Below are 21,849 nucleotides of genomic sequence, written 5' to 3'. Positions count from 1 at the left end.
GGTATCATTCCCCTAATAGGCAGGTGGGTTCTATTATGACCTTATAATCTATCTCGACATAAACACTGAAGCCAAGGCAGAATGAAATCTCTAACGAAGGCATTAATGGCAGGTAATCTGAGGCTAAAACCTTTGAGCCCCTGGAATGACCATATGAATTCAATTTAGTGGCAACAGCTGTCATAATTTCAACTGTTTATTTATAAGACTCAAATCTGATCTTACTGTATTTATCAATTAAAGAGTTTATGCAAATGAAAGTACAAATAATAGGCCAGTTAAAAATATTTTTATTTTATTTTATTTTTTAATTAGGGGTTGAGTTTTAGCTCTGTGGCAAAGGGCCTGCCTAGCACATGCAAGGCTCTGAGTTCAGTCCTTGGCCCTGAAAAAAAAAATATTTCAGGATGTTTGTTGATTCTAAAAGCCTATACTGAAAGGTTATTATATCTGGTCTAATCTATATACTCTAAAGCAAGGTAAACAATATAAAACCAGGAATTTAAACGTACATGTTTACATAACTGTGGCTGGTTATTTTCTGTGCCATAAAGCCTTCTTTTGTCTATCTTCTGATTTCACTTCTAAATGGGGCTCTTCTGACAAATGCTAATATTTACTAAAATTTCTTATAATAGCTAGAGAAAGGAATAGCCTAAAAAAACAGAAATAAAAAAGCAATAATAATAATAATTTTTGTTTGTTTTCCAATTAGGAATTTAAATTAAGCTTAGTCTTTAGGTGAATCTTTGCTTCTTTTTATTTTATCTGATTTTATTTTATTTTTGTGTGTGTGCTACTGGGGATTGAACTGGGCCTTGTGCATACTTGGTAAGCACTCTACCCACTAATTTCATCTCCAGATCTTTTTATTTTATTTTAAAACAAGGTCTCTCTAAAGTTCCCAGGCTGGCCTGAAACTTGCCATCCCCCTGCCTCAACCTCCAAAGTAGCTAGGATTACAGGTGTGCTCCATTGCACCCAGCTATTGATCTCTAGGAAATACTTCTACTTACCCCAAAGTGCAACAAATCACTTGGAGAAACGCTAAATGTCACCAGGTTCAGTGCATGCAAGCATCTCAAAGGTTCATCCACAAATTCATCACTCAACATAAATGAACAAGTCCTCAGGAAAGAAATGTAAAAGAAATAAAAATTCACATTGTACATTATTTCATACTTCACAGTTGTAACTGATCGTCAATGGTTTCCAAAACCACTAATATGTTCTACACTTTTATCAGTGAACACCCCGTTCTTTACATCCGAAATGGTTTTGTCCACACTTCTGGCAAACTCCTTTGCTATATCTTAGACTCAGTCTGCTATGTGAAGTGTTCCTTGATTATGGGTATTGTTCTGTTCCCAAGATAAACAGGTGTTTTATTCTTTGGGGCTACCTTAGAACTTTATCAATTTTGATACTATATCTTTACCACTTGAAAAGTAAATTATTTCTTTATGTGCCATTCCCTTATACTCCTGGATTGAAAGGGAAATTTTTTTTAAATCAGCTTTGTGTAAACAGTTTCTGTTTATTTGATTAACATAAGTACTTACTGAGTTCTGATGTGCTAGTGTGACTAAAAAGTGTCAGGGATGATTTCTCTAGTGGTAATGCGTGAGCTGAGACTTAAGGGGTGAAAGTAGCCAGCTAGCATCCAGGAAAGGGTGAGAGCATAGCAGGCTGTATTACCTGGGGTCTGTGCTTGTCCAAACATATAGGTATTGGTGAGGATTAATGCCAGAGGAAAAGGCAGACAGGGAAAAAGACTGAAAATAGAGGGTAGGGCAGAAGTCATATTGTGAAAGCCTTAAAAGTATATTTAAAATGCTTGGATATTAATGTTTTAAAGAGTGGTTCTTGGTCACAATTGCAGTCTCAATGCTGTGGGTAGGATGAATATGAGAGACACATAGATAAGCTGAAGGAGATGAATACATAGAAGGCAACAGTGCAAAATAAGACTCTGTAGGCCTGATTATTCCAGAAATATTTAGGGTATTTTCTGTGCACAATGTAAAATGCATTTTTATTAAATGAATAATTGTACAAATCCGTGTCCCTGGAAAACGATGCTGCTTATAACTACAAAAGCTATCAAATAAGATATCAGATGATCTACATAGACAGTGTAAGTTTTTTATGTTTACTTAGTTGGTTTTCTCTTTCACATCCTTCTAGGTTGAGGACACTCATTTTTTTTTAGATTTTATTTTTTGACTTCATGACAGGGGAATGCATTACAATTCTTATTACACATATAGAGCACAATTTTTTATATATCTATTTGTATATAAAATATGTTCACTCCAATTCATGCATTTAGGTGTTTTGTTAACAATATCCTGATTCTTGGATCTACAATACTCAACAATGAACAAGAGGCTTAGTGGTAACGTATGGTTAACATGCAAAAGGCTCTGGTTTCAACCCCCTTCCCCCCAAAGAAAAAGAACAAATAAACAAAAACATTAAATAAAAACAAACAATTCAATGATTCAGGTAAATAACTTTAGTCTTACAGCTCCTAGTCACTACCCTAGGATAAAATTGATTTGCTTCTATCAAGCATAATATTAAATCTATAGGTAAGGGGGGAATGTATATATTATATTTTGCAATTCTTCCTAGAGATTTGATCACACGAGTGATTAAGAACACTGAATTAACTGCCACATAAAGTAGAATTCTGTTTGGTGTAATTACTCACATACACTGTTATAGTAGAATTAATACTGAGAGTTTTAGAATTGGCTTTTCTCTCTTTCCCAAATGGGTCTTACCTCCTGGGCTCAAGCTAAACTTCTGACTCTGTTTCCTGAGAAGCTTGGATGACAGGCAAGCACCACTGCACAGCTCTCCAATAAGCATTTTTTTAAAATCAGAAAAACATTGGTATCATATGATCTGTATCTGTGGATTCCTAATATGTATAGGGATTCCAATGAGGTAACTTTAAAAATAGAAACTCCTGGAAAAAGGTTATATTTTAAAAATCATTTTTTTATGTTTGTAAATACCTTAAAAGAAAGGATACCAACATTGACATTTACTTCATTTATACCAAACCTCCCATCAAATTTGGAATAGAAAAGATTAGAAATGGGAAGACTGCTTGTATGTCAATGTTTTCATATATTTCTTTCAAAAAACATTTGTATTGTAAAATTTGCCTTATTTGAATATCCTAATATCTGTCATCCCTATGGCTTTATTTAGAACAAAATCTGTCATTTCAAAGGTAGGCTGGATGAGTTTAGAAACAGGATATTAAATAAATATTGTATATGACACATAACAGTAGTTCATAATTCAAGATGCATATATGTTTTTGTACCTCCAAGTGAGGATATTTTTCATGAACTACTGAAAAGCAAAGAGACATATAATCATTTCTATGTTAATGATAACACCAACCATACAGTTATGAAGAAGTTTGTGTGAAGCTGAATCCTCATGCTTAGCTTTGATTATTTTAACTTTGTGATTTTTTTTCCTGGATAGGACAGCAATGTGACAGAAATATATTGAAGAAAAATGAGGAATATGGATTTACTAAAGCATAAAGTTAATATTCCAAAAGGGAGGTTGTGTTTCCAATGACCATAAATAAAATAGGAAAATGTGCATATACCAATATAAACATGCTGATTGATGGAGAGAAAAGTGATCTCTAATTAGAGGAGCAAATCATGACCCACCGAGGATAAATATGAAGGCTGAAGATAGAATTAACAACAATGATCTTCAATGGAACACATCAGAATCACCTACACCATTTTATTACATGTATCCTATTGCTCACATTGTTCTGCAAGTACAAAGTTGTGATAACAGTTCAATGGAATGTATAATTCATTTTTCATGAAAGCAAGTTTTCTGAAATGTTCAGCTTAGATATATACTTTGAAAATAATATTTTATAAAAGTATTCTATTTTTTCATATACCATGTAGGATACTGCTAGCCTTCATTTCTTTTATCCTCTGGTTTAGCCATGTTCAAATTTCTTGATCCACTCAGGTGAGAAGATATAGGAGCATCACCTAAGAAATAATGTATAGAATGCTTAAAATGTTGTCATATGGCAATCAAAAATGAAAAAGTAAGCATGGCACTAAATTAATAGATATCACAATTATTTATGTTTCAAAATCAGTGTAATTGACACTAAAAATAACAGTTTTGGTATTCAAGTAAAAATCTCCATGATGTGTTTTATTTCCAACATTACTGAGGTGTATCTTGTTAGTTTTTAAAGTATTTACATGAAATGACTATTGTTATAAAAAATTAGTTATGGAGGGCTGAGGATGTAGCTTGATGATAGAGTACATTGCTACCATGACCTAGACCATGGAATTTATCACCAGCAACAACATCAGAAAGAAAAAACAAAACAAAACAAAGAGACAAACAAGGGAGCAAATAAGCTGTCTTTTAAAAAATAGCCAATGCTTTTATATGAAATCTATCTCATACGAATAATTAACATCAGTACGATTTACTTTGTTGTTACTTGAGTGTTATGGAGAGGAGAAATGAGTAGAGGAGAAATGGCCTACTCCAATTCCAGCTCTGCCTCCTGCATCCAATAATCACTGGATCAGTAATATTGAAATCTTTGATGTGAATTCAAGTGTATTCTTTCAAGTTTTTTCATTATTAATTCCAAAATCATCTAGGTAATTTGTTTTCATTCCTACTTCATTTCTTCTACACTCCTTCTTTTTAAACATAACCTCTGGATCAGTGATCTTCATTCTTTCCATTTTACATTTTTTTGGTATGGATTATTCCAAATACTACTTTCTTCACTGTTGAGCAATAATATCTTAGAATTGTCATTTCTATTACTTTGTCATTTATTGGCCTTCCCCCTTTTCAAAAACTGCTCAGAAATAAACACAAAATTTATGGTTTGCACTGATTTTGTTATGTCTTAAACTATTATCAAATAGCTCTTTATTCATAGTTTTCTAGTGAAAAGTCTGCACTCTTTTTTCAAAAATATTTTATTTAGTTGTAGATGGACACAATACCTTTATTATATTTATTTTTATATGGTGCCAAGGATTGAACCCAGTGCCTCACATGTGCCAAGCAAGTGTTCAACTACCGAATCACAACTCCAGCTCAAGGAAATCTACAGTCTTGCTAATTATAATGTGTTCTGAAAGTCAGCAGCATTGGAATAACCTTAGAGTGTATAAGGAATGTAGAATCCCAGAACTGCTTGCTGAATCAGAATGTGCATTTTCAATTAAAGAATTAAGAAGCTGTTGTTTTTGAGTCTGCTTTTGCTTCCTCTACCTTAACTTACTTTTTGGAATCTAGACTCATGTTCCTCTCTATCATGTCTCCCAAATTGAAACTCTACAAGAAGTCATAAACTTTCTAGTGACTTTATCAGACTAAGTCTTTCCTGATCTCTCCATAACTAATCCTACTCTTCTGTTTTTCCTGTTTTCTTATTCTGTTCTATATATTAATGTCCTAGGAAGAAACAGCTTTTTACTTAACATCAAATTATAAACATACATAACTGACAATATAAGTTTATATTTATTTATTATAAATGAAACATACGTCTGCATAGTCCAACACTTCAATCTTAATGTCTTTTCCAGTGTAAGGAAGACAGGAAGAGTGTACAGTTTTCGTGTACCTCTTAGACAAGTTTAGCATTTAAACATCACAAATTCTTCCCACATTTCTAAAATTCTACTCTTCCTCTTTCTAAAGTGTTAAATTTCACTCCCTCCATTGTGTACACCTTCACTTACTCCCTGCACTCTGCCTTTCTTATTATTCATTCCCTCTTTTCACCTCTTCTTTATTAGCCAACATTTTTCTGGTCTAAGCAGGTCTTGACATGGAGGTAAATCAGCAGCTCCACCATAGTTCCAATTTAATCTGTTGATGAAACTTGACAAAATATACCACTGATTAATCTTTCACTTCTCTTTTTCCTTGCTTTCTATTTAATAGGTATTATTCTTCAGCTCAAATATTCTGACCAATGGATTTTTCATAATATATAGTTCTTAACTTCCCCATGTCTTTTTACTCTATGGTTTGCTCTTTGAGGTCTGCAGCCACAAATAAATGACCAGCACACTTCTGTGGAAGATTCTGAGATACTCTGGTAAAATTAATATTACTATGAGTTGCATAAAGATTTCCTAATCAGTTTCTGAGAAGACATCTAAATTTCAAGTTTTGAGATCAATGAGATTATAAAACAAGACAAATATATATTAAAAACTAAAATATTTCAAAAGAACAAAATACTCACCAATGTTCTATTTCAACAAGGAACTAACTTCAATATATCTAACTTTACTTTGTGTTACCAGAAAAATTAAAAGGATACTCAAGAAATATACATTTAAACAAATTCTTATGAATAAACTTTCTATAACAAGGCATTAAACACTTAAAATGTTCTAATGACCTGCATTATTTTACTATTAAATGCTTGAAATGAGGAGAGACTTTGGAGGATATCATTTTGAGTATAAATGGATAATTGTAGCAGCTGCTTCATTTAGGTAAATATGGACCTAGAAAATATATTGTTTGTTAAAATTTTTGATAAGAAAATAGTAAGAAAAATGTTTCTTCAGAATGAGACACAATCTTTGCCAGTTACTTTTATGAAAGAGGATTGATATCTTGAATATGTAATCAATTAAAAACTCCACAGCAGAAAAAAAAGAAAAATATTCAACCAATGGGCAAATAAAATGAATAGATAGCTTTTAAAAGAGAGGTACAATGGCCAACTCTTTAGCCTTTAGGAAAATTCAAATCAAAACTACATAGAGATTCCATCTTAACCCACTCAGAAAGGCAATCATCAAGACACAAATAATAAATTCTGGGGAGGTGGTAAGGGAAAGACATTTTTACACATTGCTGGTGGGACTGTAAATTATTGTAGCCACTACAGAAATAAGTATGGAGGATACTCAAAAAATGAAATAGAGCTACCATATAATATACATATGCCACTCCTCAGTATTTATTGAAGAATTGAAGACAGTATAATTTAGAAATACATAAATATCCATGTTTATCATGGCATTAGTCACAATGGCCAAGTTATGTAATCAGCCTAGATGTATGTAAATGGATAAATGGATAAAGAAAATGTGATATATATATACACACACACACACACCACACACACACACACACACCACACACACACACACACACACACACACACACACACAAGAATATTATTCTGCCATAAAAATAACAAAACTATATCATTCACAGGAAAATAGATGGAACTAGAGAGCATAATGTTAAGCAAAAATAAGCCAGACTCAGAAACAAAACTATCATATGTTTTCTCCATATGTGGAAGCCAGTAGGGTGAAAAACGTTCATCGTAAAAAACGACGGAAGACTATTGGTGTGCAGAAAGATGATTGAGAAAAGGGAGGAAGGAATGGTAAAGGTAGGATTTTGGGAGTTGAATTCATCAAACTAAGTTATACACATGTGCAAATTTATCACAATGAAACCCTCTGTTGTGTATAATTAACGTATACCCAAATATTACTTTTACCATCTTAACCATTTTAAGTCTATTCTACATTAGTGCTAAGTTTAAAAAGTTCTTACAAGTCTCAATAAGAAAGGAAGGAAGAAAATATTACCAATTATGTGTCTGACTCTTTCCCTTTAGTTGTCAGCTCACACTGTACTGACTCCAGAATTCCACTTCTACTCCTATCCCCATTTGAACTATAAAGGTCTTAAATGCAAAAGAGGTAAGGATTACATTTTCTTTCAGTTCATTAAAAATAACTCCAAGTCTTTCAGAACAATCTAGTTGATACTTTAGTTCCTACTCTCCTTAATTTCACTGCTTCCATTGTATTTTTATAACATCTTTCATCTTGACCATTTTATTCAATCTTGATGTTTGTATTGTCATTCTTAAAAAAAATTGTTCCCAATTCATGCCCATTCTCAGCTTACTACACATCTAGCTGTTCTTTTGATCTGCATTCTAATTCTTTTCCTTCATAGGGCACTCCAAAGAATTGGTCACTCACTAATTTCTATAAATCTCAATCCTGTCTATATACCTCTCTCCTGTTATGTACCTGATTTTTTAATTATGACCTTGTGGTCTTGGATGATGATGATGATGATGATGATGATGATGATGATTTTTGGTAGGATCTTTGTCATCATAATGTAGATTTGGAAGATGATATGTGAAAAAATATAGGAAAATAATTGTAAAAAGAAAAACCTTACCTTTAGGGTCAGGTAATGAAAAGGGAGGATCATAAATATTCTTTACTTTGACTGATCTTACAAGAGTAGTCTCAATCACTTTGAACTATTAGCACCACTGTTGTCAGGCAGGGTTCGATTTTCTGGTTTCCCATTGTCATATTTTGGTTTTATGACAATAAAAACAAAATGAACATGAAAAGCTCTTGTCCTTTCAAGTCAGTGAGCAGCACAAGAATAAGCAGTCTTTAAATAGTTTATCATCTTTCCTGAATTGCTGAGAAGATTCACATAGTTCTTATTTTCTTCTGAGACATTTTGGGAAGAAAAATAACAATAATCATCAAGTTTGATAAAATAATTATAATATTCTGCATACTACATGGCTTAAAAGAAAAACAGATTTCTGAGCTATTCAGATATAGAATCAAACTTCCACTTGCCATTAACTGACCAACATCTGCTTATGGGTGAGGATTATGAGAGATGATAGACCTCCAAAATATTACTTCCTTCATCTCTAATTAATTATTAAACAAAGACTAAGATATATATGAGATTAATTTCATAACTTAAATAACCTTGGATGAACATTTCATCCACCTGTAGTTTGAGCCACATTGGGAAAAAAATACCATTTTAAGAAATTTGAAATAATATCTTGTGGTATTTGAAAGTGTTTTCATGATTTATATTTGTATGAATGACCTCTTGAAAGGAAAAACACAAGTACAGAGATTTTAGGAATGTCTTATAACTAAGATGGGTTGGAGTCACCATAGATAAAGAAAATAGTTTAATAAATTCAGCTCCATCCAGGAGAAAGTAAAGAAAGAAAAGAATCATTCTGGGCAATGATTGGTGAATGAAAGACATACAGTAATGAAAAAGGAAACTAAATAAGTCAATGAAGACAGATTGCTTAAATAAAAGGCACTGAAAAACAGTTTTTGCAAGGAAATACTGACTCTAGGGGTAAATAATTTTTAAAAAGGTAAGGCCAGATGAAGAAACAAAAGGAGAGAGGTGAGAGTATAACTTTAAGCAAAAGAACAAAAGGAAAGGAATTAGGAGTCAGGTATGGAAAGAAACAACACACATTTTATTCATGCTAATAACACTGATAAAACTGATTTCTATTACAGAACAATTGCTTTTTTCTAATCATTTCTATAATAAAGCATTTAGTTTATTACTCTAAGATCAGTAACTCATTTCACTTAACATGATTATAAACCACTATCTGCAATTTATAAAATTTTCCACAGGAAAAAGAAAAAGTATAAAAGAAATGCTTCATCAATTTTCTTATGAAGGAAAGAGTTGGTAATCAGAATTCTAGAGGATGCGCAGTTTGAAAAGATGCATTTAAAAACATGTGGGGAGGGGCTCAAAAGAATTTTAAGAGATTTTAATGGAAAATTCTAATTTTAGCTCATAATTGGAAGACGTTAAGGATATTCTGGTACCTACATTCATGTTCATGACATTTCTCTCATTGGTTTGCCTCTTATTTATGACATCACTTCAAGATAGCTCACTTGAATTTCTCCTCCCTAAACCTTAAAAGAGAATATAAAATTAAGACATGTTTTTAGAAATTCAATAGTCTTAATTTTAGCTATCTCATATATATTATATTGCTTAGAACACTTCATTATATAGAAATATTTCCCTCAATTTATTGATGTTCAAAAAAATTAAGAAATTTTTTACATCTAATACCTTATTCTAGGTGCTCTATGATACACACACATAGTTTCCTAACCTCCGATAGTTTAGAGTGATAGAAGAATTTTAAAATCATTTTTATATAACTATGCACAGAATCTTCTAAAATATGGGATCTTAGAATGTAACAAGAACTTCAAGTGGCTATTTTAAAAACCACAATGCAAAAAATCCCTCAATTAAAATCTTACTATATGATTATTGAAAGTCTCTGTATCTCTAGATACTGGTTATCATTTTGCACAAAACATTTATTCTTCAATTACATGAAGAGATTTAAATGTACTCTAAATGGAAAGACTCAGAAAACATGGGGCAAGCCCTTTGCAATCTAAATGTTGAGAAACAGATGTAAATTTATAAATTTCCACAATTTCTAATAGTATTTTAGTGTAAATACCAAACCAAAGATAGAGAAAAAGCTCTAGAAAAAAAACTTGCAATGTGCTGTATAGCTTTCAAACAAGTTTAAACTTAAAATTCCATGATTACTATACAAACTAATTCAATTCATTTAAGATATATCTAGGTGTGGAAATTGCAAGTCATGATAGCATGGTTTAAAAGTCACAAGAAAATAAATTCATCCAAATAATCCTTGACCAAATTTCATATTTCCTCCTCCATTGGAATGCTTTCCCTAATGTATTTTTTTGTTGCTGCTGCCCATTCTTTTTTCTAGACCACACTAATCTAATGCATTTGAAGATTACAAATACATTAGATTAGTGTGGTCTAGAAAAAATACAAAATATTATTTTTGGTATTTACAAAAGTAAAACTTTAAAAATTTAACATAATTCTATAGAATTGTTTCTTCAAAATGACAGGGAGACCATTGTTAAATTTTAACAGTAAACACTTCACAAAACAAAATTCAGAGCAAGATAATTAATTTCATGAAAGAGCACTTTACCTTGGTATCAGATTTATTGTCATCCTTATCTGATACAGGCCAGGAATCACCAGGGCCAAGTTTGTTGGAAAATTTTCAGAGCAAAACTATATAACAGGGGCTGGGGTTCTGGCTCAGTGGTAGAGTGCTTGCCCAGCATGTGATAGGCACTGGGTTTGATTTTCAGCACCACATATAAACAAAGAAAATAAAGGTTCATTGACAGCATAAAAAGAAGGTAAGCCTCAGTGTTTTGAAAAAATAAATATGAAAAAGATAAAAATAGAGAAAAAGCTCTCTATACTACTATATTAAATGATGCTTCTTTTAATTTTTTTAAATTTTGTCTTTTTAGTTATACTTTGTATTAGAATGTATTTTGAGATATCAAACATATATGGAGTAGAACATCCCATTTTTGTGGCTGTACATGATTTGGAGTTACACTGGTCATGTATTCATATAAGAACACAGGAAAGTTATATCTAATTCATTCTACTGTCTGTCCTATTCCATCCCCCCTGCTCTCCCCCTTATTGTGAGTTAGTATATCTGAGAGAACATTGGCTTTTTGGAACTGGTTTATTTCACTTAGCACGATAGTCTCCAGTTGCATTCATTAAATGGCATTTCTTGATTGGTTGATATAATTAAAATATTAACTCTTTTTAAGGAAGTTTTTTCCTTTAACCAAATTTCCGTTCCACTTTTCCCTTTCTGTGAAATACTCAATGAAGGCACACTTCTTGCTATTTAAGAGCAATGATAAATATACTGGTAGAGCCTAAGTATAATTTATCTTTATAAATTGCCTGTCCTGAAGCTGAACTGAAAATCCAACTAATAGCTGACATATTTTTTTACCTGAACTAATAGAAACCTGATAACCCAAGTCAAGATAAAAGTTACATTCTTCCCTCTCAAGTCTCTATTCACCAATCAAAGACTAAGCTGGGAGCTAGGTGTGGTGGAAAACACCTGTAATCCCAGAGTCAGGAGGCTGAGGCAGGAGGATGGCAAGTTCAAAGTCAGCCTCAGCAATTTAGCAAGACCCTAAGCACCTTAGTGAAACAGAGTTTCAAAAAAAAAAAAAAAAAAAGGCAAAGGATGTGGCTTAGGGGTTAAGTGTCCCAGCAGGGTTCAACATCTAGACCAAAAATGATTGGTGATTCAGCATGGTGGAAAACACCTACTAAAAAGGCCATATTGCTTTCTTTTACCTCCAAATAGCATAGATATTTCCCCGAAACATTTGAAATGTTTGAATGTATGAAAGTCAAATAACAAATGTATGTGTTGTTATTGGTAGTACTTTTCTCAGAGACAAAAAGTATAAATTTCAAAATCCAATTATTCACATAAGCTAACAATCCCCTCAGAGTTTCTCACTCAATGGGAATTACTGCCTATGTAGTAGAGTACTAGAAGTGTTATTTCTATTTCCCTAAGTACTATCTAAATATCTTCCTTCCTATTGCTTGCACTCCCGCATCCCTCTTCTTCAGAATCAGGTGGCAGTCTCCACACTTTTAATGTTCATCCTATAAAGATTCAGTTTCCTGAAACAAGGTTGGCTTCGAGGACCAAGAGTGGGAACTCCCCTCCCTGTTCCTGGAAAACAAACTAAATGGAGTAGCAGTCACTGGTCCCAGCACAAGCATGTTACCAATAACTCAACTGAAACTCCATGGCTTTTCCAACCAAACACACCCCGTCCTACCCTACATTACATAAGAAGGATATGAGTGAGTTGGCAAAAGTCATGGAGGTGGTTCAGCAACTTCTAGATCCTTGGAGTTCGAGGTTCTGTAAGCCATTCTCATATTTCTATGTTCTCTGGAGATTCTTCCAAGTAGCTGAAATTATTTTAATATCTTTCCACATAAATCTTGAGATTGGTCAATTCCTCCAAGAAAGCAAAAAACCTGTTCAAGACACCCTGAACTCCCTATCTTAATATGCCTTTCTAGATAGCTCCCTATATCCTATGTCTTTAATCCCTGTCTTGAAGTTATCAAACTGGTTGTAAATCCTAATATTTTGATCTCTTTTCTAAACTCCCCATTACTACAAAACCTGGCATTGTTCCTCTTCAAACCTGTTCTTCCTCTGTAAGTTCCATTCTGTTCTCTGTCACAGGATTTATGCACTAATTTCATTTTGATCCTCTGTATTAAGGTTCACTGGATTTGATCTCTGACTCTATTAAAACACTCACCTACAAAATAGTAATATTGTATACTCTTGGGCCTTCAATTAAGGAACCAGAGCTCATTCAGATCTTACTGTGGCCACTTAGTATATTCAGAAAATCACTTTAACATCTGTTTGTCATAGGTTGTTGATCATTACAACCATTTGGACAGGACTTTAAACACATTTTAAAGTACTTTGAATGGTTGCTAAGATTCCTTAAAATCCTGAAATTCTCTGTGCTTTTTAATTTGTTAAAAAAAGAAAGAAAGAAAAGAACACTATCTAGAGAAAAATCAAAAGCATAAAAAAGGATAATTTTATTCAATAAAAGACTACAAGGTTGGAGTTGTGGTGCAGTGGTAGAGCATTTTCTTAGCATATGTGAGGCACTGGGTTTGATCCTCAACACCACATATAAATAAATGAATAAAATAAAGGTCCATCAACATCTAAAATTTTTTAAAAAAAAGATTATAGGGAATAAGAAGAGGGTAAGGGAAGGTATTAGTAGTGAAATTGATCAAATTATTTTACATGCATGTACAAATATGTCACAATGAAATACACCATAATGCATGAAAAAAAGAGAAAAATACTTATTTAATCTCAAAACAGTCAGAAATAAGACCCAAGAATCTAACCTAAAATCTTTTGATTATAAAAACTCTCCATATGCAACATTACCTCCTGGCCCTTGGGGTATAAAGAAAATCTTTATACAACCAGACAGGGGTAATAGCCTGAAGGGAAATCCAAACTCAAAATCAGAAAGTAGAGAAATCAATTAAAATATCTTCTAAAAATATGCTACATATAATTAATATAACATGATAGAAAATAACATACAAGAAGTCTAGGCTTAAATCCATGTTTTGAAATTTCTGAACATCAAGCACAGAGAGAAAATCCTAAAAGTCTAAATTGGAGGAAAGTTGTACACAACAGCAACAATAGCAACAAAAGCAGATTAAGCTGACAGATTTCTCATTTGGCAAAACCAATTCAAAAGACAAGGGAACAGTGTCTTTGAAATCTTTTAAAAAATATTTATTTTTTAGTTTTAGATGGACACAATATCTTTATCTTTTTTATTTTTATGTGATGCTGAGAATCCAACCCAGTGCCTCACACATGCTAGGCAAGCACACTACCACGTAAGCCATATCCCCAGCCCAATATCTTTGAAATCTTGACATGAAGCCAATTTCACCATAATTTGAGTCTGGATATCAAGGGTACATATGTTGGAAGCTTGGTCCCTGCTGGGGTAGTGCTGAGAGGCAGAGAGACTTTTAAGAGTTGGAGCCTTATAGGAGAAACTTAAGTCACTGGAAACTGCCCTCAGAAGGAATTGAGGTAACTCTTGTGGAAACTCTGAGCTCTAGCAACAGTGAGTTGTTATAAAAGGGAGCATGATCTCTCACTTCCTCTCTGGATTCCTGTTTAGTGACACGATCGATCTCTTGCTCTCACATACACTCCAGCATGGTGCCCTCAATCCCTCTTCAGAGATTAAATCAATAGAGCTGCCTAACATTGAATTTAAGCCTCCTAACCTGTGAGCTAAATAAACCTCTTGTCTTTATAAAATCAGCCTTCCCTGGAAATTTTGTTTTAGTAACAAATGGACTAATGCAAATTTCTAATTCTATACTCAATCCATAAGTGCATATGTGAGGAAAAATATGAAACATCATAAGGCAAAAAGTTTTATTTACAACTAACATAGTTACTTATTTAAAAGAATTATTAGAGGATGTACTTCATCAAAATAAAATATGAATCCAAGGAAAGATGACATAAAAGAAAAGATATGAAGAGTGAATCAGTAAAATCTAATAGTTCTAATTGATTATTGACAATATTATCAGTATAATGTATTGATTATATAATATGTAACTGTCACAACCTGGAATTAATGCTATCAAAAGCTCAGTCCTTATCCCAGGTCCTGATTCAAATGATGAGGATGAGATTTTGAATAAAAAAAAAAAACTAAGTTTTATTTACTCATTAGCAAATAAAAAAAGTAGCAGACTAGTGTCCCATTACAAGGGTGGACAAAGGGGGTTTAAGAGGGAAATCCAGAGACTGGTGTACCTGTCAGAAGACATGATTCAAGATCAGCTGGTGACCTAGAGGTGGCCATTGTTTAGAGGTGTCGGCTCCACTTTCCAGGTCTGCACATCTTGGTGTCACTGGTTTCTTTATTCTTGTGGTCAGTGAAATGAAGGGCATGATAAACTGACCAGTAGTAAGTAGAAAGTTAATTTTGCTTCTCCCAAAGTTATAGAAGTGGAGAAGGAGAAGAGAAAAAAGAGGAGAGAGACAGAGAGTGGGTGGGTGGGGAGAAAGACACATCAGTTTTAGAAAAAACACATCAGTTTTAAAGTTAAAAAAACAAAACAAAAACAAACAAACAAAAAAAAAACACTGATGGCCAGCCTGACATGCTTTCGTGCTTTGGCCTTGGGGTAGGTTGGGTGCAGCACCTTGCCTGCTGACCCTGTTCTCGGCCTTGCAGCTTGCTTTGGCCAATGGATATTAGCAGATATGACTCAAGTAGGTCTGAAAATGACCTTGCATGCCTAGGCTTATTCTCTTGCTCTTGACATCTCCAAGGGTAAAACTTCTTTTAAATTTTATCTCTAGCCTGGGCTCCAGAGTGAACATGGGTAGAGAAAGCTGAATCTCAGTGAGAAGCCAAGTTCAGCTGGATTCACAGCTGGAAGCAAAGCTGCCCCATTGTACCAGCCCGGGTGGGCTAACCTCTGGCTGACAAGCAGCGATGTTTCGATGTCACTGAGATTTTCTTGTTGTTTGCTGCTTCACAATAGCTGAGCAATATATCACTGTAGCAGACATATTTGGAAGGATAACATAACTAAGTCCAAGGTGACAAGGGAATGGAATAGACTGAAATTTGGTGTATATTTTGCTTACAATCCAATCTGTATCCATTATATTTAGTCTTAGGGATCTAAAGCCTGTATCCAGTGTCCAACACAGGGAAGTTGAATGAATCTCTGTGTTTCTAAAGGGCAGAGACAAGGATTAGGAAAGTCCCTGTAAAGAATACTGGCTGGGTTCCTTCGGTATTTCTCCTCTGATGTCCTCCACACATGGGGCAAATGATTCACCCTGGGATGAGTGGGGAAAAGAAGGCAGAGGGTAGAGGCCTCCAGGGGAGAAAGTGTGCACTTGTCCTTGTCTTTCTCTCTCTCCCCTAAGAAGAAAAAGATCCTCTGCTCTATACTGCTGAGATTCAAGGTCATGGATTAGTCCATGGGGATGGAGCTAAAGTGGAAGACCACGACTCCCTTGAATTGGAGTGGAGAAAAAGAAGGCATTGGTGAGGATGTTCCAGGGAAGAGGTTCCAGGAGGCCCAGATTTACTCTGGAGAGATGAAGAGGTGTGGGTGTGTGTTGGGGTGGGGCAGGGCTAGCTGCTTGGGGTCAGAAGCCTTAATATGTTTACTTTGCTCGGTTGATCCCCCTGAGGGTACCAAATCTCCTGTAACAGGACCTCCTGACCCCATTTCAGCACCTTCCTCCTTGGGCTCTGGCTTTCACAACTGATTGTTCCCTCTGTCATGTGGACCATATCTTCAGAGTACTTGGGTTCGAATAGCTTGAGCGGGGCTACCAAATCCCTGCTTCCCTGAATGGACATTCTCTTTCACCCATTCTGGCTCTGACACCCATGTCAGGGGTACCATCCTCATGGTCTCCTCTCAGACAGGTCTGGGCTCACACGTTTACTGCGTACCCCTGTGAAAGTCTCTTCTACTAGTTCCATCTGCTATTTCAGGCATCCACTGTGGGGCTTGGAATGTATTCCCCATGGATAAAGGGAGAACACCATGCTTAGTTCACATTCTACCTAGATCTATCCTCCACCATTGTTCTGTGCTCTTTCTGTTCCCAGGGGGATTTCGTGGCTCCCTTGCTGGTGGGAGAAAAGGAAGGTGTTGGCTCTCCAAGTGGCATGTCTTATCTTTCCTGTGGCCAGAGTACTGCTCAGCCTCAGAGCCTGGGGACCCCTCCCACAGCAGGTGTGCCTGTGGTAGTCCTGCTGGCCAGAATCTCCACAGAGAAGGCCTCCAGGAAGGCCAGCCCCTCATCCTTATCCTGACCTTACAGTGGGATTCCACTTGAGTTTGGCCAATGGAGGACACCCACAGGAGACTGCAAGTGGAAGGAGAGGGCTGTTGGTGTATTTCTTTCCTATGTATCCTTGTTTCCAAGCTGAGTCTCTTGACAGTGAGATGTTACCATACCACAGCTGTTGTAGTCCTCTGGTAACTTGTTTTTTTTCCTCTTATTCCTTAATCACAGGGAGGTAACTACTTCTTGCTTTTGCTAGCTTCAAGGTGCCTCACCATATCTTTTTCTATTCCCTTACCTCTGAAAGCTACCTTTCCATTGAAGTCTCTTCTTTGGACTATATCATGGTGAATTCTGTTATCTATGTGGACTATGACTAATAATAACCCTTCCTGGACATTTTTATTAATTTGACGACAAATCATTTTGTTAATCATCTGTGTCTTTTATTTTTGCTCTGAGGTCTTCCAGCTTTTTGTGATTTTGCTCTAGATTATGGGACATTTCCTAATCTTATTCTCCCATCCCTCCAAAGAAATGTTTTTGAACTTTAGCACTAGTATATTTAACTTTCAAGGGTTTTGTCTTGCTTTCTTATTCTCTCTTGCTTCATGACAGTTTGATTTTATTGTATGGATGTGGTAACTTCTTTAATCTAGGGATTATAACAGTAGATTTGATTCTCTTAAAGTTCTTTTCTATACCCTGAGTTATTTTAATTCTGTTTTGAGATTGGTTATTTCGTTTATTGCTCTTGATCTATCTCCTTTGTGCTACTGATTTTCTCAATGGGAAAGGAATTTGCTTCTCTCTAGCTGGTTTCCCTTGTTATATCTTCCAGGAAAAAGCAGAACAGTTGCTGTGTGTAGTGGAGCTTTATGCACATGAGCCAGACTTTGCTTCAGAATGAGGGGGGAGGGGTAGTGGAGCAGGTGTAAGCAGAAATTCCCAACCCTCCCCTACCCACAGCACAGAAAGGAGGCGGTAAAGAAACAGCTGACTGGAGAGATGGGGAACCGTGTAAGTTCTCTAAGACCCGATATTACACAGTCTGAGACCAGGAGAGACTTGAAGTTCAGGTACCAGAGCAGAAAATAAGGACAGAGTTCCTCAACCTGAAACCTGGCCAGGGTAATGGGAGGTGGGAGGATCTGAGAAAGAAAGAGGGAGAGAAAAAGCACACAGGCTTATTTCCTTAACCAGAGCTGGAAAGAAGAATAGACTAAATTAGAACACAGAGTAGCAGTGAGGTCATTGAAAGAGATCAAGACATATAACCCAAATTGTAGACAGAAAGCCATGCCAGACATGGCAACCAACCACCCTAGAAGAAATTGAATCAACACAGTATCTCCCCATCTTCAGGTAGCAACAAATATAACCAGAGGTTGTACCATGGGGTGGGATGTCTCAATAATCCCTGTAAAAGGAATTTGAAGAGGGTTTGTAAATAGCCAAAAATTGCTGAAACCCCTTCACCTTGTAGTGAATGAGGGTAGTTGAGTGGAGCAGACCCATCCTTCGAAGTGCCAGCTGAACCAGCACTCTCCAAAGCCTTTGTGGGAGCCTGGGTAGAGAAGGAGTGAACCTTCACAATTCAGTAAGAAGTGAGAGCTCAGAACCACACAGGAAAGCAGTCTCTGTTCCAGGCAAGAGAAACGGACAGCCCCCATGATACGTGGCTGCAGCCAGTAGAAGTTTTCACGTGGGTATGACAGCTTTTCTTCTTTCCCACTGGTGGAGGGGAGCAGTGCCCATCATTCACAACCGTGGGTAGTAGGGGCTAGAACCCAGGTGAATCAACTGAGTCTCTTTCACAGCAATAGGAACAATGCCCCAGTGATAAGTGTTTCAGGGAGGATGCTTCTGCACCACCGACTACCTACATAGAACCCAGAGCCACAGGTGCTGTGCTTGCAGACAGCAACCAGGCTTTCTGCTACTTTGTAGAGGACCCTTTGAAAGGAAGCAGTTATGTAGTGACTTTCAGCTGTCAGAGTTACAACATCTAACATCCTGAGCTCCTGCACACAATAGAAAAAGCCAACAGACACAGCACTGGGCTGACAACCAAGAACCAGCTGATGGGAGTCCATAGGAGGTAGGGGAGTGGCTCCTGTGCCCTAACACTTCTAAGGGATCTGAAGTAGAAAGGTGATGGGCATCTTCTAAAAGTCCCAAATCCTGATGAAATTCAAATTGACTGTTTTAGTCAGCTTTTTCACTGCTGTGACTAAAAGACCTGATAAACACAATTTTAGAAGAGTAAAAGTTTATTTGGGGCTCATGGTTTCAGAGGTCTCTGTCTATAGATAGCTGGCTCCATTCTTTGGGACTCAACGTGGTGCAGAACATGCTGGCAAAAGAATAAGCAGAGGGAAGCATCTCATATAATGATTAGAAAGCAGAAAGAGAGAGACTCCTCTTTATAGATTCAAAATATATTCCCCAAAGACATGCCCCAATGCCCACCTCCTCCAACTAAACCCTACCTGCCTTCAGTTACCATTCAGTTGATCCCATTGGGGTTAATTCACTAATAAGGTTAACACTTTTATAACCCAATCATTTCTCCTCTGAACCTTCTTGCTTGGCTCACACAGGAGCTTTTGGGGGACACCTCACATCCAAACCATAATAAAGATTCAAGAATATTCTTCAAATTGCATGGTTTACTATAAATAGGCATAATTTAGACTTCATTTTAATTGGATAGTTGCTAGCCTACTATTTTATATTGTGCCCTCAACCCATTTGATTGTATTTCTTCTTTAAAAAAGCATGAATTAGAATCATTCTATTTTCTTAGCTTAGGCTTACATTTGCTCCTCTTGGCTCTTCTTTTTCCTTCTTATGTTACCTGATACAGCCTCAAACCCCCCCTCCAATCTATCTTTATCTTATTTCTACCTTGGTAAGTGTTATTACTTTATATTTTTCTTTTTTCTCTCTTCTTTGGTCCAATTTTTAACTCCTTTATAGTGTAATAACAATTTTATTATTTTTCAACCTATTTCAGAATTTTACTACATGTTTACATCTGGACTAGAAGAATTGTGAAGAACAATGTCAGAAAGGTTTGGGGTTTTCTGAAGGTTAAATATATGTGACTTGCTCTAAAGAACAGAATTCTGTGTCTGCTCTTCAAATAGTGCTAAGAACGAGAACAGCAGAAGACACACATTGAGTGAATGTAGCAGTAACCTGGATATTTGTGCAGCTCAATGCTCTTAAGAGAAAGAAGCTTACTAAATAATACTTTATATAAAATAAAGTGGAAAAAATGAAAATCATCCGTATAGATGAGAGGACTTAAAAGCAGTATGAAAAAGCAAGGGAATAAATCAACCCAAAGAGCCCACAACATATCACAGTGGAGGAACTGTAGGAGAAAGAATTTTAAAAGTTCATACTGATATGTTCAATGAGCTACAAGAAGATGTTAAAAATGAACTTAAAGGTAAGATACAGGAAGTTTCACTTCATTTCAATAAAGAGATAGAGATTCTGCAAAAGAGCCAAATGGAAAATATGGAAATAAAAAACTCAATAAAAGGAACTAAGAATTCAATAGAGAGCATCACCAATAGATCTGACCACTTTGAAGATAGATTTTCAGGCCTTGAAGATAAATTATACTATCTTGAAAATAAAGTCAGTAATAAAGAAAAAATGTTGAGCAATGTCCAGAATATTCAAGAAATCTGGGATAACATTAAGAGATCAAATTTAAGAATAATTGTGATTGAAGAAGGCCGCAAAATACAAAGTATAGGAATGCACAATTCCATCAATGAAATAATGTTTAAAAGCTTTCCAAATCTTAGGAATGAGACAGAAATCCAAATACCTGATGCATATAAAACTCCAAATAGGCACTACCACTCCAAGACACATTATAATAAAGATCATTTAAGTCAGCATTACAAAACATGCACAATGAAATGTTTCATGCAGAAGAAATAAAAAATAAAAATAAAAACCAGCAGAGGGATGAATTGCACTATAAGAATATTCAATTAAATGAGAGTTAAGTTGATTTAAACATTAGAAATAAATCAAAATGACAGGAAGTAAAAATAATTTGTAGCGATATTGAATTAAATGGCCTAAACTCTTCAATCAAAAAACACAGATTGGCAGATTGATTAAAATATAGTACTCAACTATATGTTGTTTACCAGAGATTCATTTTGTAGACAAAGACATCCACAGACTTAGGGTGAAAGGATGGGAAAAGATATACCAGGCAAATATAAACAAAGCAAGCAGGGTAGTTCTCTCATGTTTGAGAAAGTACACTTCAAACCAAAATTAATCAGATGAGACAAAGATCACTTCATACTGGTTAAGGGAATAATCCAACAGCAAGATATGAAGATTATAAATACTTAGCTTCAAACAATGGTGCTTCTAGGTACACAAACCTTTTCAATATAAAGAATACAATAGACCACAATATGATAATATCAGGTAATTTCAACACACAGCTCTCATGGTTAGATAGATCATCCAGACATAACTAAGAAATGACTTTTCAGAAATAAAAAGTACTAATGATCAAATTGACCTAACAGATATCTACAGAATATTTCATCAACTGACAACTGAATTTACTCTCTTCTCAGCAGCATATGGAACATTCTCTATAC

At 35.3% G+C, this 21,849-nt stretch overlaps 1 long non-coding RNA gene across 3 annotated transcripts; it reads right to left on the bottom strand.

Moving 5' to 3' along the window:
- Positions 1 to 273: 273 nt before the first annotated feature.
- Positions 274 to 20,802, bottom strand: LOC144376162 (uncharacterized). Of its 3 annotated transcripts, XR_013436310.1 has the most exons (4): positions 15,191 to 20,802; positions 9,742 to 9,830; positions 1,017 to 4,052; positions 274 to 385 (listed from the first exon to the last, which is right to left on the bottom strand). It is a non-coding gene; the product is annotated as an uncharacterized LOC144376162 (long non-coding RNA). The 3 variants fall into 3 exon arrangements; XR_013436308.1 differs by lacking the exon at positions 9,742 to 9,830; XR_013436309.1 differs by lacking the exon at positions 9,742 to 9,830 and having other exon boundaries at positions 274 to 4,052.
- Positions 20,803 to 21,849: the final 1,047 nt, after the last annotated feature.

This window comes from Ictidomys tridecemlineatus, chromosome 1 (genome assembly GCF_052094955.1).
Source record: "Ictidomys tridecemlineatus isolate mIctTri1 chromosome 1, mIctTri1.hap1, whole genome shotgun sequence".
Taxonomy (NCBI): domain Eukaryota; kingdom Metazoa; phylum Chordata; class Mammalia; order Rodentia; family Sciuridae; genus Ictidomys; species Ictidomys tridecemlineatus.
This window is presented reverse-complemented; position numbering and strand designations above follow the sequence as displayed.